The following is a 15,709-nucleotide window of genomic DNA, read 5'->3' on the forward strand; positions in this document are numbered from 1 at the left end:
CTGACCTGGAACAAGCATGCACATAAGCAGTTCTGACTTTATTTTTACTTTACTGGTTTTGTTTGAATTAGAAGACCCAGGATGAGTCTCGTATTCTTCCATATGCTGCAACCACAGCAGGGATAAGTGGAGAAGTGGTGCTACAAGTAACTTCTGTTATTTGAGTTGTGGCTTTCTTGGCTTGCTGACAGGAATTTACACCTCAGTCTTTTTGATATCTGTGCAAAGAATCTCAGTGTAATTCTTAGAATTAGGGTTAACAGTTTTGAAGCATAGAGCAAAACTGTTGTATACACTGGCACTCTGTTAAAAGAGTAAAAGTATAATTATTTATTTTGCCGTGTATACAATACAGTATGTCAAAATACAACCAACTGAATATTAATTGGACTGTTTGCAGCAATTAGCTGGATGTTTTCAAAATGTAAGTAAACCCTAAATTAAAAAATAGAGACATGGCTCCTCATATGGTAATGAGACTTCTTATAGCGGGAGATTTTAATGGTATTCTGGATAGGACTCTGGATACTTCCAATCCAACCAGACTTCCGGATACGGATTTGGAGCAATGGGCCACGGCCCTGCAGCTCACGGAGGTCTGGAGATGGAAGAATCCACAGGAGAAGCGCTTCTCCCACCTGTCTGCGGTCCACCGCTCGGGCTCCAGAATAGACCTGGCCTTTTGCTCTCCGCCTATGCTTCCATTTGTAGCCTCGGCAACATACTTGCCGGCGGGAATTTCAGATCATTCCCCTCTGGAGGTCATTCTGCAGCTTGTGGGGGGGGGGGGAAGGGCAGGGGTGGCTGGAGACTAGCGACTCGCTGGCTGCGGGATGAGTGGGTGGAGGAGAATATGCGAGGGAAGATTGCTCAATATTGGGACTGTAATGATAATGTGTCCACCCCACAGATCACCTGGGATGCCTTCAAGGCAACTATAAGAGGGGATTACATATCGACAATAAAGGCTGCCAGGGTGGACTGTGCCTCAGAGACTAAGGACCTGGAGTCCAATGTGTGTATGGCAGAAGGGGAGTTTGCGTTGGGACCTTCTCCTGGGGCATATTCCTCCCTGGCACGGGCTCGGAGGGAGCTGTCTCTACACCTATCTAATAAGACGACCTCCTCGGAGTGGTCACTCAGAGCCAGGATATTTGAGTCGGGGGACAAGAATGGGAGGCTTTTCAATAACTGAAATAGAAGCAGCAATCCGCTCCCTACCTCCTAATAAGACGCCGGGCCCTAATGGGCTTCCAGGTGACTGGTACAAAATGTACATGGCTGATCTAGTCCCACTAATCCATAAGTTATATGCCCTTTGTTTGGAGACCGGATCTCTGCCTGACTCGATGACACAGGCCCACATAGTTCTGGTACATAAGCCGGGGAAGGATGCCTCCTATTGTTCGGCATACCGTCCTATACCCCTTCTCAATTATGATTTGAAGATACTAACGAAAGTGTTAGCCACCAGGCTGATGGGGATCCTCCCGTTTTTGATAAACATAGATCAGACTGGTTTCATGCCAGGGAAGTCAACGGATGTCAATATCCGTAGAGTCTTCACTCATTTGCAAATCCCTTCTATGGACCAGGACACCAGGGTTCTCGTGGCCTTAGACCTTGAAAAGGCATTTGACTCAGTGTCCTGGGCCTACATGGAGGAGGTACTCAGATTGTATGGCTTTGGCCCCATTTATAGGAAGTGGATTCAACTGTTATACCAGAAACCAAATGAACAAATTAAACTGGGAGGTGTGCTGTCCTCTCCGTTTCCGGTGGAGAGGGGCACTCGACAGGGGTGTCCTCTATCCCCGGCCCTCTTTTCCTTAATGGTAGAACCCTTGGCGGTTGCGCTGCGATCCTCGGACGACGTTCGGGGGGTGCGGGTGGGATCCTTGGAGGAAAAGATTGCACTGTACGCTGATTATTCTCTTCCTCCGGGATCCCGGCCCGTCCCTCCGGGCGGCGTTGGAGCTTTTGTCGCGCTTTGCGGATGTGTCGGGCCTGAGGGTAAACTGGGACAAGTCCCAAATCCTACCAGTGGACCCAGATGCTGGGAGGCTGGCTGACCCATCACTTCCGCTGCAGTGGGCGGAACAAATTAAGTATCTTGGTATCATCATTTCTCCCAGGGTACAGGATTTTTGTAAACTTAATCTTCTTCCCATCCTACAAACCACACAGAATAGGCTTAAAGTATGGGCCAACCTCCCCCTTACGCTAATAGGTCGAATTAATTTAATTAAAATGAAATTGCTTCCCCCTCTCCTATACGTAATGCGCTATTCTCCAACGTGGATACCCAAAATTCTTTTTCGGCGACTAGACTCTCACATCTCCAGTTTCTTGTGGGGCACCACGCCTCCCCGATTCCGCTTATCTATACTACAGAGACCTTGGACGCAGGGGGGCCTGGCATGCCCTAATTTTTTTCTCTACTTCATAGCGGCGATGCTCACGCACGCCCACGGCTGGCTTACCTCGGATGCCACCAACGCAGCTGTTGCCTTGGAGGCCTCCATTGTGGGCTCATTCGAAGCACTGCGGAACGTTTTATTTAGGGGCCCTCGAGCTCCGCATCCTCTCACCGCCTCGATGAGGACAGTGCTGAGGGCGTGGTCTGGGGTGTGTGGCCACCGGCCGGCTGGGCCCCGAGTGCTCTCTCCTAATACTCCATTGTGGCTCAATCCCTCCCTACCTGAATTCTACTCTATTCCAGATCCGATTGTGTGGGCGTCGAAGGGCGTTCGGTGTCTACACCACGTTTGTGAGAATGGTGCATTGCTGACATTTGACCAGCTTAAATCTAGGTTTGACTTGCCCAATGTGTACTTCTTCCGGTTCCTGCAGCTTCGCCATGCGTTTGGGACTCAGTTTGGTAGTTCGCCCCTGACCTTATACCAGTCTAGTATAGAGTCGCTTCTGCGTCAGGAGTCGCTGCTTAAACCATTGTCCACGATATACAAGGCTTTGCAGCCCTCAGTTCATAGTGGATTGGAAAAACGTAGGGAATTTTGGGTGGCGGAGCTGCCGGGACTGGATGGAGAGGACTGGGAGGACATTTGGGACTCCCCCTTTAGACATTTGATTTCCTCAAGAGATCGGCTAATTCAATTTAAAATACTACATAAATTTTATTACACCCCATGTAGACTTCATAGGATTTACCCTGACTCTTCGTCACAGTGCTGGCGCTGTGGAGCGGATTTGGCGGGGTACATTCATATGATTTGGGCTTGCCCCATGGTACAACGTTATTGGTCACAAATACTCTCTTTTATTACTGAGCTGACAACGATCCCTATACCTCAGACGGTGGAGATGTGTCTGTTTGGGTTGGTGGACGCTTTGGTTCCCTCGCGGGCAGTCCGCACATTGCTGGGGCTGCTGCTCTTCTATGCGAGGAAACTTGTTGTGCTCCGGTGGAGGGCCCCTACAGCGGCCCTCACCCTGAGTGCATGGAAATTATTAGTTAACCTTGCAGTACCACTGTACAAAGAAGCATATTTCATCCGGGGATGCCCTCAGAAGTTTCAGAAGGTTTGGAATATCTGGTTGGAGTCTGAGACAACGGTTGGGGAGCAGGACAGCCCTGTTGGGTTATCAACCTAATCTATCCAGTAGACAACTCCTCTAGTAAGCTTTCTCTAGGGTAGCGTTTGAGATGCCTGAGTATCCGGTTGACGCCCACTTGTAGACCTCTGTTGGTAGACTGCCTGTAGTGCATCACTAAGCTTAATGTTAATTACTGGGAATTACATTACTCCTGTCAATTTTAGCAGCAAGCTATGGGGTTTGGCTGTTGTATGTTCTTTGGGTTTGGCTGATAGTTTTTAGGTGTTCTGCCTTACCTGTTGTGTTGTATTGTTCGAGCCGGGGAATGCCCCAAGGCTATGTTCTGTACTTTTCTCTTTTAAAACAAATAAAAAGAATAAAAAAAATAAAAAATAGAGACATTATAGTTTACCTCCTGTTAGGTCTAGTGGATGTCATTGTTTTATACAATTTTTCCTTCTATCTAGACCCAGAGATCCTTTACACTTCCTGTCCTAGGGCGACAATGCAGCCTTTCTTTAAGTTTATGGATACATATCAATGTGAGCAAAGTGCAGCGTGGTGGGGGGCGTGGCAAGATGGCGACCTGAGCGGACGTGTGTGACGGGAGCTCCGCACTGCATTGGCCAAATTATCCGGCTAGAGAGACTTTTAACCACCCTTATACTCCCGTACAGGTGCCACTTGGCTCCGGGATTGCGAAGAGGCAACCCCGGCTCACAGAGGAAGCGGCAGCAGAACCCAAAGACCCCGCTGACTGACCGGGACGCACGTGCATCCTCCTCTAACATGGCATCCCAGACTGATAACCCGGAGGCGACGGCCGCGCTGGGGAGTGAGCAATTTACTGCTCTTATGCAGGCCATTGCGGAGTGCCAGACCACGCTGACGGCCAAGATTGATCAGATGCAGATGGAGATGGGTCTAATTCGAAGGGATATGGATAAATACAGGGATAGGCTGACTGAAGCTGAACGGCGTGTGGGCGACACGGAGGATACCGTTCATGGGCATGGTGAATCTATCCGGACCCTGCAGGTGAAGATGAAGGTGTTGGAGTCCCGTGCAGAGGACCAGGAGAACAGGAACCGGAGGAATAATCTCCGCCTGGTGGGCCTCCCGGAGGGGCCAGAGGGCCGTGACCTGGCTACTTTTGCTGAACAACTCCTGCGTACCCTCCTATCCCAAACAACCTTCTCCCCGCACTTTGCGGTTGAGCGGGCGCATAGGATGCCATCGGTGAAGGGACCGCCCGGGACCTTTATCTTCAGGCTTCTGAACTTTCGTGATCGGGACCTCGTGTTGCGGGAGGCGAGGAAGATCGAAGAGCTGCGGTATGAGAACGTCAGGATTATGATCTTCCCAGACTACTCAACCGAGACCCAACGCCTTCGTCGCACGTTCGTCCATGTGAAGGGGCAACTTCGTGCAAGAGGTCTGAAGTACAATATGATGTTCCCGGTTAAACTGCGAGTTGTGGACGGAGAGTCAACGAAATTCTTTACAGCCCCGGAGGATGTGTCCCGCTGGATGGGGTCGCTGCCCCGGGATCGTTAGACCACTTTTTCTCCCCTGAGGTCAGTGTTGTTCCCGCCCGCCTGTCCCCTGTGTGTCCCTGCCATTTGCTCTGTGCTCTGACATCCTGTGCCTACCTCTCCATGTGTGTCTCCGGTTGCTGCCCGCTCAGTGGACCCCCCTTGTTTCCCCCCCCCCCCGGAGCGGAGCCTCCTGCGCCTAGGCTACTGGCTGCGGCGGGGCTGTACAGGGCGCTGAGCTCTGGCGGGTCGCTGCCTTTGGAACACATCGGCCCCGGGGCTGAGACATGTTGGAGTCACGGTTGCCTATCTATGGACCGGTGCAGAGCAGCTATCTGACTTCTCCTTGTTTTCCACTCTGGCGGGGCACGTCTCTGCTCCCTGCCCCCCGTATGACTTCTCCTGTTGAGGTTGGTGGAGCTGGGGGCCGGCGGTGGGGACACAAGTTAGGAGCCTTGGTAACTGTCGGAGGATGGTAGCTGCACATGTTCTCCTGAATGTACGGGACTGCTACGTTCTATTCATGCAGACACTTTGTTCATGTGATGCGGTGTGGAGCTCCCTGATTCCCACCCCCCATTTGGTTCTCCTTTTTTTTCCTTTGTTTTCTTCTTTTTTTCTTTCCCGGTGGGAGTTGTGTCCATGGTGTGCTGTCTGTGCCACATTCCCCCACTAGGAGACATTCCTAATTAAGACTTTTGGTTGGTTTGGGTATGCAAACACCCTATGCTTTGTTAGGCGGGGTGTGGGGAGGGAGGGGTTGGGTGTTTAAGTTTCCATTTTGTTCTGTTCTTATTTTGCAGATTTTTTTTGTTGTTATATTATATGCCAGACAGTTATGTGGTAACAAATACATGTGGTTAATACGATTGGGGGTTGCCCCGGGGCTGCACCCCTACTATGGTAGCTGGGCAGGAGCTGCTATTGTCTTGGGTGGGGGGCCGCTTCCCCGGGTCCCGCCTACTCTACCATTCCCAGTGAATTATCCCATTCCCTACAGGCTATGGCCCAGCTAAAAGTTCTCTCGTGGAACGTTAGGGGGCTTAATAGCAAAATTAAACGTTCCCTTGTATTTGAGTTCCTTAAAAAGTACAGCCCCCATATTTGTATCTTGCAGGAAACGCACTTGGTGGGTAGCAAAATTCTCAGTCTCAAACGGCCGTGGGTGGGGAGGCACTTCCATGCTACCCACACGGCGTACTCCCGGGGGGTCAGCATCTTAATACATAAACAACTTAATTTTGAATTGCTGGATGTTAAGCTGGACCCCGGGGGTCGCTATGTCATACTTCATGCTCTCATTGACGCGGTGGAGATGGTGGTGGTGGGCCTGTACCTGCCCCCCCCGGCGGACCTGTCCCTGCTCTATAATATGGTACCCATCCTGGCTCAATACACCACGGATAATATCCTTTTGGCGGGGGACTTCAACATTGCCCCGAATCCCTCCCTGGACAGAGCTGCCCCGGGTTCCTCAACCGAGTCTAACTTATCTAAATGGGCGGGTTTGTTTGGCCTGGAGGATGTGTGGCGATGGAAAAACCCCTCGGAGCGTTCCTACACTTGCCACTCCCTACCTCATAATTCACTGTCACGCATTGATCTTGCCTATGCTAGTGCTGCCCTGCTTCATAGGATTGGGGATGTTACCACTCTCCCTAGGGGTATCTCGGACTACTCCCCCTTGCTCTGTAGTATACAAACATCTACCGCCCCATCAAATAGAATCTGGCATCTCTCTAGGTTTTGGGTTACGCATCCCACTATAGAATTTGAAATGGCTGCGCTGATACAGCAGTACTGGCGGTTGAACGCAGGTACAGCTTCGATAGGTAGTGTATGGGACGCTTTCAAATCGTACGTACGGGGGTGCTATCTCTCGGCTATAGCAAGGGAACACAGGAACGATCAGGTCACCCTTGAGGAAGCCGAGGCCAGAGCCCAGTCCTTGGAATCTAGGTTTGCCACTACGGCCAATCCGGTTACGGGACAGGACATGAAGGTGGCTTACAGGGAGGTAATGCTCCTGAGGGTAGCTAAGGTGCACAAGAGGCAACTGGCCCAGACACAAAGAATTTTTGAGCAGGGGGAAAAGACTGGGAGAATGCTGGCCTGGATAGCTCGGGAACAGTCCCCACTCTCCACTATACCTAGGATACAGTCTGAAGATGGGACCGTTACTACAGGCCCAGCAGGCATTAATAAGTGCTTTGAGGACTTTTACACTAAGCTGTACTCCTCTAGGGTGGCCTACTCCACTGAACAGCTGCACAATTTTTTAGATGGCGTACAGTTTCCAACCCTGACCCCTGAGGCTAAGCAGGCCCTGGATAGCCCAATTATGATTGAAGAGGTGCGGGTGGTGCTGGGCTCTCTTCAGTCGGGTAAGACCCCGGGTACTGATGGGCTTCCACCTGAATTCTTTAAACAATATGTAGAGGATTTGGCGCCCAGAATTCATGACACGTTTACAAAGACGTTGTCTGACGGTGAGCTTCCCCACTCTATGGCTCAAGCTATTATTGTGGTAATACCTAAACCAGGGAAAGACCCCCAGCTCTGCTCCTCCTATAGGCCTATCTCCCTTCTTAACTCTGACGCAAAGGTATTGACTAAAATCCTGGCCAGGTGTCTCAACGAGGTGCTACTTACCCTAATCCATGAAGATCAGTCGGGCTTTATGCCTGGGAAGGGGACGGACATCAATCTTCGGAGACTATATGCGGTCTTGTTCTCGGGGGTCGGAGACGTTGACGAAGCGGTGGTGGCCTCCCTTGATGCGGAAAAGGCCTTTTTGATTCAGTGGAGTGGATCTATCTATGGGAGGTCCTCCGCAGATCTGGCTTTGGTCCCCTCTTCCTCTCCTGGGTTGAGGCCGTGTACAGATCTCCGACTGCTAGGGTGCGCACGGGGACCGTTCTCTCTCCACCCTTCCCCCTGCGAAGGGGGACGAGACAGGATTGCCCTCTGTCGCCGGGGTTGTTCGCCTTGGCGATAGAACCTAAGGCTATCCTTCTCAGATCTGAGACTCTAATGAAGGGTATAGATATAGGTCTCCTGCAGGAAAAAGTGTCGCTCTATGCAGACGACACTCTGTTGTATCTTAGAGACGATGGTTCCTCCTTACAACGGGCCCTTGAAGTTATTGATGGATTTGGGAGATACTCAGGGGTCTGTATAAATTGGGGCAAGTCAGTATTATTTCCTCTTCATTCAAAGGTGGGCCCTGTAGATTCAGATGGGCAGCTCAAGCGGGTATCCCAGTTTAGATACCTGGGAGTGGAGATTGGTGGTGATCTTGGGAACTTCGTTGTTCTTAACCTCGCCCCAGTGGTGTCTCGGGTTGCCCAGCGATGTGCGGTGTGGAGATCTCTCCCCCTCTCCCCGGTAGGTAGAGTCAATTTAATTAAAATGTCCATCCTACCTCGTCTCCTCTATCTCTTTAGGCAGACCCCCGTCAACATACCCATGTCCTTCTTTAGGAGACTGGAGAGTGTGATGGTGTCCTTTATTTGGAATGGGAGAGCACCTAGGATAGCGAAATCTATGTTACAACTACTGGTCACGCTGGAGGGTCTTGCCCTCCCGTGCTTCCTAAAATATTACTGGGTGGCGGTTCTAGTGACACTCAAGTGGTGGTTGGCCCGGGAATGTGCGAACCCGGCATCGGCGGTGGAGGCTGCGTTACTTGGGTCGGGCGCGGCACTGCGGAATCTAATATTTACTGGGCAGAGAGCCAATCCGGGGGTGACACCACCTATGAGGACAACTATTCAGGTATGGGACACGGTGGCCAGGAAGTTGGGGAAACCTAACACATGGTCCCCGGAGACGCCGTTATGGGGTAACCCGAGACTCCCCCACTTTCACTCGATCCCGGACCCGGTAGTATGGACTGGGTATGGGATTGCCACTCTGGGGGATATAGTGTCCCAGGGACAGCTCATTACGTTTGTGCCCCTCTCTCCCCCCCCCCCCCCTCTGATGGTGCATTTTATTTTTTATATATTTTTTTGCACGCTAGATGCTCACATGTTGCAAGGGTTGTGAGTGGGCTGTGCCCCACAGTATTACTCCGGTCGGTTACATATGTATTTGATAAGGAACAGGGTTACAGATTGTACTACATTGTCTGGCTAAACTGTACTGATTCTGGATTGTATTAATTGTGTTCTTATGGTTAAATAAAAATTTTATGTTTAAAAAAAAAAAAAAAAAGAAAAAGTGCAGCGTGGTGTGGCGGACAGTAAACAAACAGAGTTTGAGTTAGGCAATAGCAATATATTGTTTAAAGGTCCAACACAATCCAAATAAAAAAAAAGGCTTCCCCCTGAGTGGGTGGGATTTTAAATGACCATCAACTCCGGACACAAATGGACACAATAATATACAATTTTTATTCATAAATTACACAATGTAAATAATATTACCAGGAAGTGCAAATGGGCTAAACAATGTCCTCCTGGTATATTAATAAATAAACAAACATATATACAGAACAAAATATGATTAAAACAATGCTTGTCCTATATCACCCACACCCTGAAGGGTTTGGTGGAACAGTCCCCACTCAGGACACAGGATCTCAGCAGACTGCGATGGAACCGTCATTCAATGTACTCCACAAACATTTCCTTGATGGCCCACAGCAGAGCTAATAATTCCAGTTTAACAGAGTTGTAATTGTAGGGGTTTCACCCTCTGGGCCGTAGATTGTGACTTGTGTAGGTGATTACTCTTTCGCATCCATTCTGCTCTTGGGCCAGGATGGCCCCCAGGCCCTTCAAACTCCCGTCTGTGTACACTCAGAAGGGTTGTGAGTAATTTGCTTAGCTTTTGTTTGGGGGCTACTCCCACCTATTCTGTCTGCTGCCTAGCTGCTCGCTGGTAGGCCTCGAAGGCCCAGATCACATTGAGCCAAACAGCTCACAGGCCACAGCCCCATGCATGCCTTCCTGATTGTGGGGGTCACCATGACCTCGACCCGCTCCACTACCTGGTCATGTATCTAAATCCACACCCAGGAGTTCTGAGTCCAGAACCATTGGGTGTAGAACTCATACTCCATGATAGTGACTTTGGACCCAGTGTCAAACAAACACCGTATCACCTGGTCATTTACTAGATGTTAACGACTGGACTTGGGGCAACCATAGCCTGTGGCCTTTTGGAACCTTGTGCTGCTTTTCCTGGAGTGGTTGTCCCTGGGAGCCTCTAGTTTAATGGTGGCCTCTGGGTGCTCTTGTTTTTGGACCGACCACAGTTTCTGGCTAGATCCCAAAGCACCCACACCACCAGCATTTCCAGTCTTCATCCGGTTCCCTCAGAAGTGGATTCTTGCCCTTGGAGAGGTGGGCCACATTTTGCTTGAATGTGTACATCACATCTCTTGCCTCATGGATGCCATGTTCTGGGTTAATTCTCTATTGGTGGTCTGCATCGCCGCTTCCTTTATGTGTAATGGTTAATATCTTTTTGTCACAGCCACGGTTGCTTCAGAATCCTCCTGCTACCATGCAGCTGCATCCACTACTGTGTCGTTGACAGTGAGGGAGGTTTGAGACTTTATTTGTTCTTGCAGGGCTTGCCTAACACGGTCAACCTTCATCTCTCAAGGCCAGCCTTCACAAACTGACCCCGTAGTAACTCATTTGAAGTGCTTATCTGAGGTACTTATGTCGGCACAGCTATGCACAACCTTGTTCTCTAGGCAATTCCATAGATTTTGGAGGGCTAACGCAAAGTTTCATCCTCCTGCTGGACAAAGAATCTACATCTCATTTCCAGGACCTTTTATGTTTTCCTCAAACAGGCCCTCTAAGCGCATCACAAGTTGTTCTAGGATGGCCCGGGAATCCTCCGGTAACAGCATCAGCTCTTGGTGAGAGTCATCCTCTAAGGCAGAGGTCTCAAACCGGGGGACCTCCAACTGTTGCGGAACTACAATTCCCATGAAGCATTGCAAGGCTGACAGTTGCAAGCATGACTCCCATAGGCATACGCTCCTCCTTCCACACCAGCTGAAAAGAGGGGCATATTCTGCCAACTACTGCTAAGTGTGGGCAAGGTGCAGCATGGTGGTGTGGTGGACAGTAAACACTCAGGAGAAGATTTACTAAAACTGGAGCATGCAGAATCTGCTGTAACTATACATGGTAGTCAATCAGCTTCTAACTTCAGCTTGTTCAATTAATCTTTGACAATAAAACCCGGAAGATAGCAATGCAATAGCAACATATTGTTGAAAGGTCCATCACAATAATTCTGGCTCTGCGGGTAGGAACGGCTGTCCAGAGCCACTTACAAACTGTAACAGAGGTCTGCTGACTTGAAAGATGACGACAGCATCTGCCACAAGGAGCGGAATGTGGCCTAGCCAGTCTACATCCAAAGGGGAGGCTTCCTGAAGAGAGGTAGATGTAGACCCTGCACTGTTTCCACTCCTCTGGAACCTTTCCCTACCTCTAAGCATGGCCCCTCCCAGACGGAGAACCTGTCCTAACACTAGCCACTCACATAAAGTGTGCCAAACCCGGGAGCCAGAGTCGTAAATAGACTTTACCTCACCCAAGATGGCTCCTTGTGATCACAGGAAGTCAAAGGGGAACCAAATTCCTCACAACTTCCCTTACCCTTCTGCATTGCCGCTTCAGTCAAACGCCACCTGCAGAGGGGAGTTCAGACTGCACCTGCCTACAGTGTTGTCATCCTAGGCCATGCAGTCTTGCTGGAGTGCAAGTTGATGTGTCGACACACAATGTACAAGTGTATTCAGCTTAACTGCTACAACTGAAAATTACATCTTTCCTCTGCAGCCTGAGCATTTCTAACAAATAAGCTGATGTGTAAACCATGACAAGCTGGCCACATCACTGCTGTCCAACAAGCCACCACAGCGCTGCACACACTGCGGCCAGAAGTGCTGCGTCACCCTGTACTATGTATAGGATTAGGGCTGGGTTCACATCTATGCATTGCATTGATGTTTGCTATGATCATTGGTGTGCCAGAGTCGTAAATAGACTTTACCTCACCCAAGATGGCTCCTTGTGATCACAGGAAGTCAAAGGGGAACCAAATTCCTCACAACTTCCCTTACCCTTCTGTATTGCCGCTTCAGTCAAACGCCACCTGCAGAGGGGAGTTCAGACTGCACCTGCCTACAGTGTTGTCATCCTAGGCCATGCAGTCTTGCTGGAGTGCAAGTTGATGTGTCGACACACAATGTACAAGTGTATTCAGCTTAACTGCTACAACTGAAAATTACATCTTTCCTCTGCAGCCTGAGCATTTCTAACAAATAAGCTGATGTGTAAACCATGTGTAAACCATGACAAGCTGGCCACATCACTGCTGTCCAACAAGCCACCACAGCGCTGCACACACTGCGGCCAGAAGTGCTGCGTCACCCTGTACTATGTATAGGATTAGGGCTGGGTTCACATCTATGCATTGCATTGATGTTTGCTATGATCATTGGTGTGCTTTTTAGTGCCATTCATTTTTAAATGGTATCTCACTGCACCTGTGTTGTAGTGCACCACAATGTGTAGTAAGGCTGCATTCACACCTGAGTGTTTTTGAGTGTTTTTTTTCAGGCATTTTGTTACGTGATTGTACGTACATTTTTGATAATTTCTGTACAGCATTTTTAAAGTGTTTTGAGCTTTGGCGCTTTCTTATTACCCAATAGAGAAATGTATCATCTGTTTCATAATTTGTTGCTATGTTTTTCATCTTTTTCATCTGCTTTTGTTTTATATGTATTTATTAACTACTTGCCGACCAGGCGCCATCACTATGTGGTGGCAGGTTGGGTCCCCTGCATGAATTGCCGTAGCTATATGGCAGCTGCTTCAAGGGCTATAGGGGGAGCGAGCGCGCCCGCAGCGTGACCCTGGAACTGATGCGCATGGCTGGTGCCTGTGATGTCTGCCAGCTACCCGCAATCACTCCACAGAGAGCCAGAACGAAGATCTGTGTATGTAAACAGACAGATCCCCATTCTGACAGGGGAGTAGAGAGAGGTCTACTGTTCCTAGTGATCAGGAACAGCGATCTCTCTCCTCCTCCAGTCAGTACACTCCCCCCAAAGTTAGAAACACCTCCCTAGGGAACACTTAACCTCTTGATCGCCCCCTAGTGTTAACCTGTTCCTTGCCAGTGACATATATACAGTAATCAGGGGCTATTTTAAGCTGTGATCGCTGTATAAATGTCAATGATCCCAAAAAAGTGTCAAAAGTTACCGATCTATCTGATACAATGTCGCAATCCCGCTAAAAATCGCAGTTCTCTGCCATTACTAGTAAAAAAATAATAATAATAATAAAAATGCCATAAATTTAGCCTCTATTTTGTAGACACTATAACTCAAACCAATCAATATACAATTACTGTGATTTTTTTTTTACAAAAATATGTAGAAGAATACATATTGGCCTAAACCGATGAAGACATTTTTTTGGGATATTTATTATAGCAAAAACTAAAAAAAAAAATTTTTTTTCAAAATTGTTGCTCATTTTTGTTTATAGCACAAAAAGAATCACAGGGGTGATCAAATACCATCAAAATAAAGCTCTATTTGCAGGGAAAAAAGACATACATTTTATTTGGGTACAACGTCGCATTACAGCGCAAATATCAGTTAAGGGGACACAGTGCTGTATTGCAAAAAATGGCCTGGTCATTAACCACCTTGCGCCCGCCCTATAGCCGAATGACGGCCGTAGAGCAGGCGCTTTCGTCCGGGAGGCCGTCCCTGGACGTCCTGTTGTTTACTTCCACAATGGGCGCCGCCGCGGGCGCGCATCGGGGAAGTTCTGTGTTTGCCGTGTCCCCCGGAGACAGGCAAACACAGATCGCTGTAACCGGCCAATCACAGCAGCCGTTTACAGCGCGATCGGCGTGTCCAATGTGAGATGATCTCATATGTAAACATATGAGATCATCTCTCAGCGCCGCTCTCCCTCCTCACACAGACAGCGTGTGAGAGGGGATAGATGAACGGCTGCAGCGGCCGTAAGTGTAAAAAAAAAAAAAAGTTAAAAAAAGTGCCATCCTGCCCCAGTGCGATCCTGCCCCAGTGCCATCCTGCCCCAGTGCCATCCACCCCAGTGCCATCCACCCCAGTGTCATCCTGCCCCAGTGCCATCCACCCCAGTGCCATCCACCCCAGTGCTACCTGCCCACAGTGCCACCTGTTAGTGCTATCTGTCCCCAGTGCCACTTGTTGTCAGTGCCATTTGTCCCCAGTGCCATCTGTCATCAGTGCCACGTATAAGTGCCATCTGTCATCAGTAATATGTGTCATCAGTGCCACATATTAGTGCCATCTGTCATCAGTGCCACATATTAGTGCCATCTGTCATCAGTGCCACGTATCAGTGCCATTTGTCATCAGTGCCACCTGTCAGTGTCACGTGCCCTCTGTTGTCAGTGTCACGTGTCATCAATGCCACTTATCAGTGCCATCTGTCATCAGTGTCACGCGTCATCGGTGCCACGTATTAGTGCCATCTGTCATTGGTGGCACGTATTAGTGCCTTGTATTAGTGCCACGTGTCATCAGTGCCACGTATAAGTGCCACGTGTCATCAGTGCCACGTATAAGTGCCATCTGTCATCAGTGCCACATATTAGTGCCATCTGTCATCAGTGCCACGTGTCATCAGTGCCACGTATAAGTGTCATCATTGCCACGTATCAGTGCCATCTGTCATCAGTGTCACGTGTCATTGTCCTGGTGCTCCAGGGCCTTCAAAAGTGTAATAAGTAGTCAACAAGTTAGATGTGTAATTTATGCTCCTAGAACACATGATGACGCTCCCTGCATGTTGGGCCTCTCTATGTGGCCAGGCTGTGAAAAAGTTCGACACATGTGGTATTGTAATACTCAGGAGGAGTAGCAGAATTTTTTTGTGTGATTTGTGGTATACACATGCAATGTGAGAGAAATAACCTATTACAATGACAATTTTGTGGAAAAAAATTAAAAAAATTAAAAATCTTAATTTTGCAAAGAATTGTGGGAAAAAAATGACAACATCAAAAAGCTCACCATGCCTCTTACTAAATACCTTGGAATGTCTACTTTCCAAAAAGGGGTCATTTGGGGGGTATTTGTACTTTCCTGACTTGTTCGGGTCACAAGAATTGAGATCGCCCACCAGTACATCAGATGTGATCAATTTTGTGCGATTCGCACCACAGCTTGTAGACTCTCTAACTTTCACAAAGACCAAATAATATCCACTAATTTGGGTCATTTTTATCAAAGATATGTAGCAGTATAAATTGTGGCCAAAATTTATGAAGAAAAATGAATAATTTGCATAATTCTGTTACAGAAACAAAGAAATATGCGTTTTTTTTTAAATTTTCGGTCTTTTTTCATTTATAGCGCAAAAAATAAAAACCCCAGAGGTGATCAAATACCACCAAAAGAAAGCTCTATTTGTGGGAAAAAAAGAACAAAAAAAATTCATTTGGGTACAGTGTTGCATGACTGAGTAATTGTCATTCAAAGTGTGAGAGCACCGAAAGCTGAAAATTGGTCTGGGCAGAAAAAGGTGTTTAAGTGCCAAGTAAGCAAGTGGTTAAGGGGGCAAATC

The sequence above is a fragment of the Lithobates pipiens genome, unplaced genomic scaffold, assembly GCF_037356315.1.
Source record: "Lithobates pipiens isolate NorthernLeopardFrog02 unplaced genomic scaffold, aLitPip1_a1.2 Scaffold_18, whole genome shotgun sequence".
NCBI lineage: Eukaryota > Metazoa > Chordata > Amphibia > Anura > Ranidae > Lithobates > Lithobates pipiens.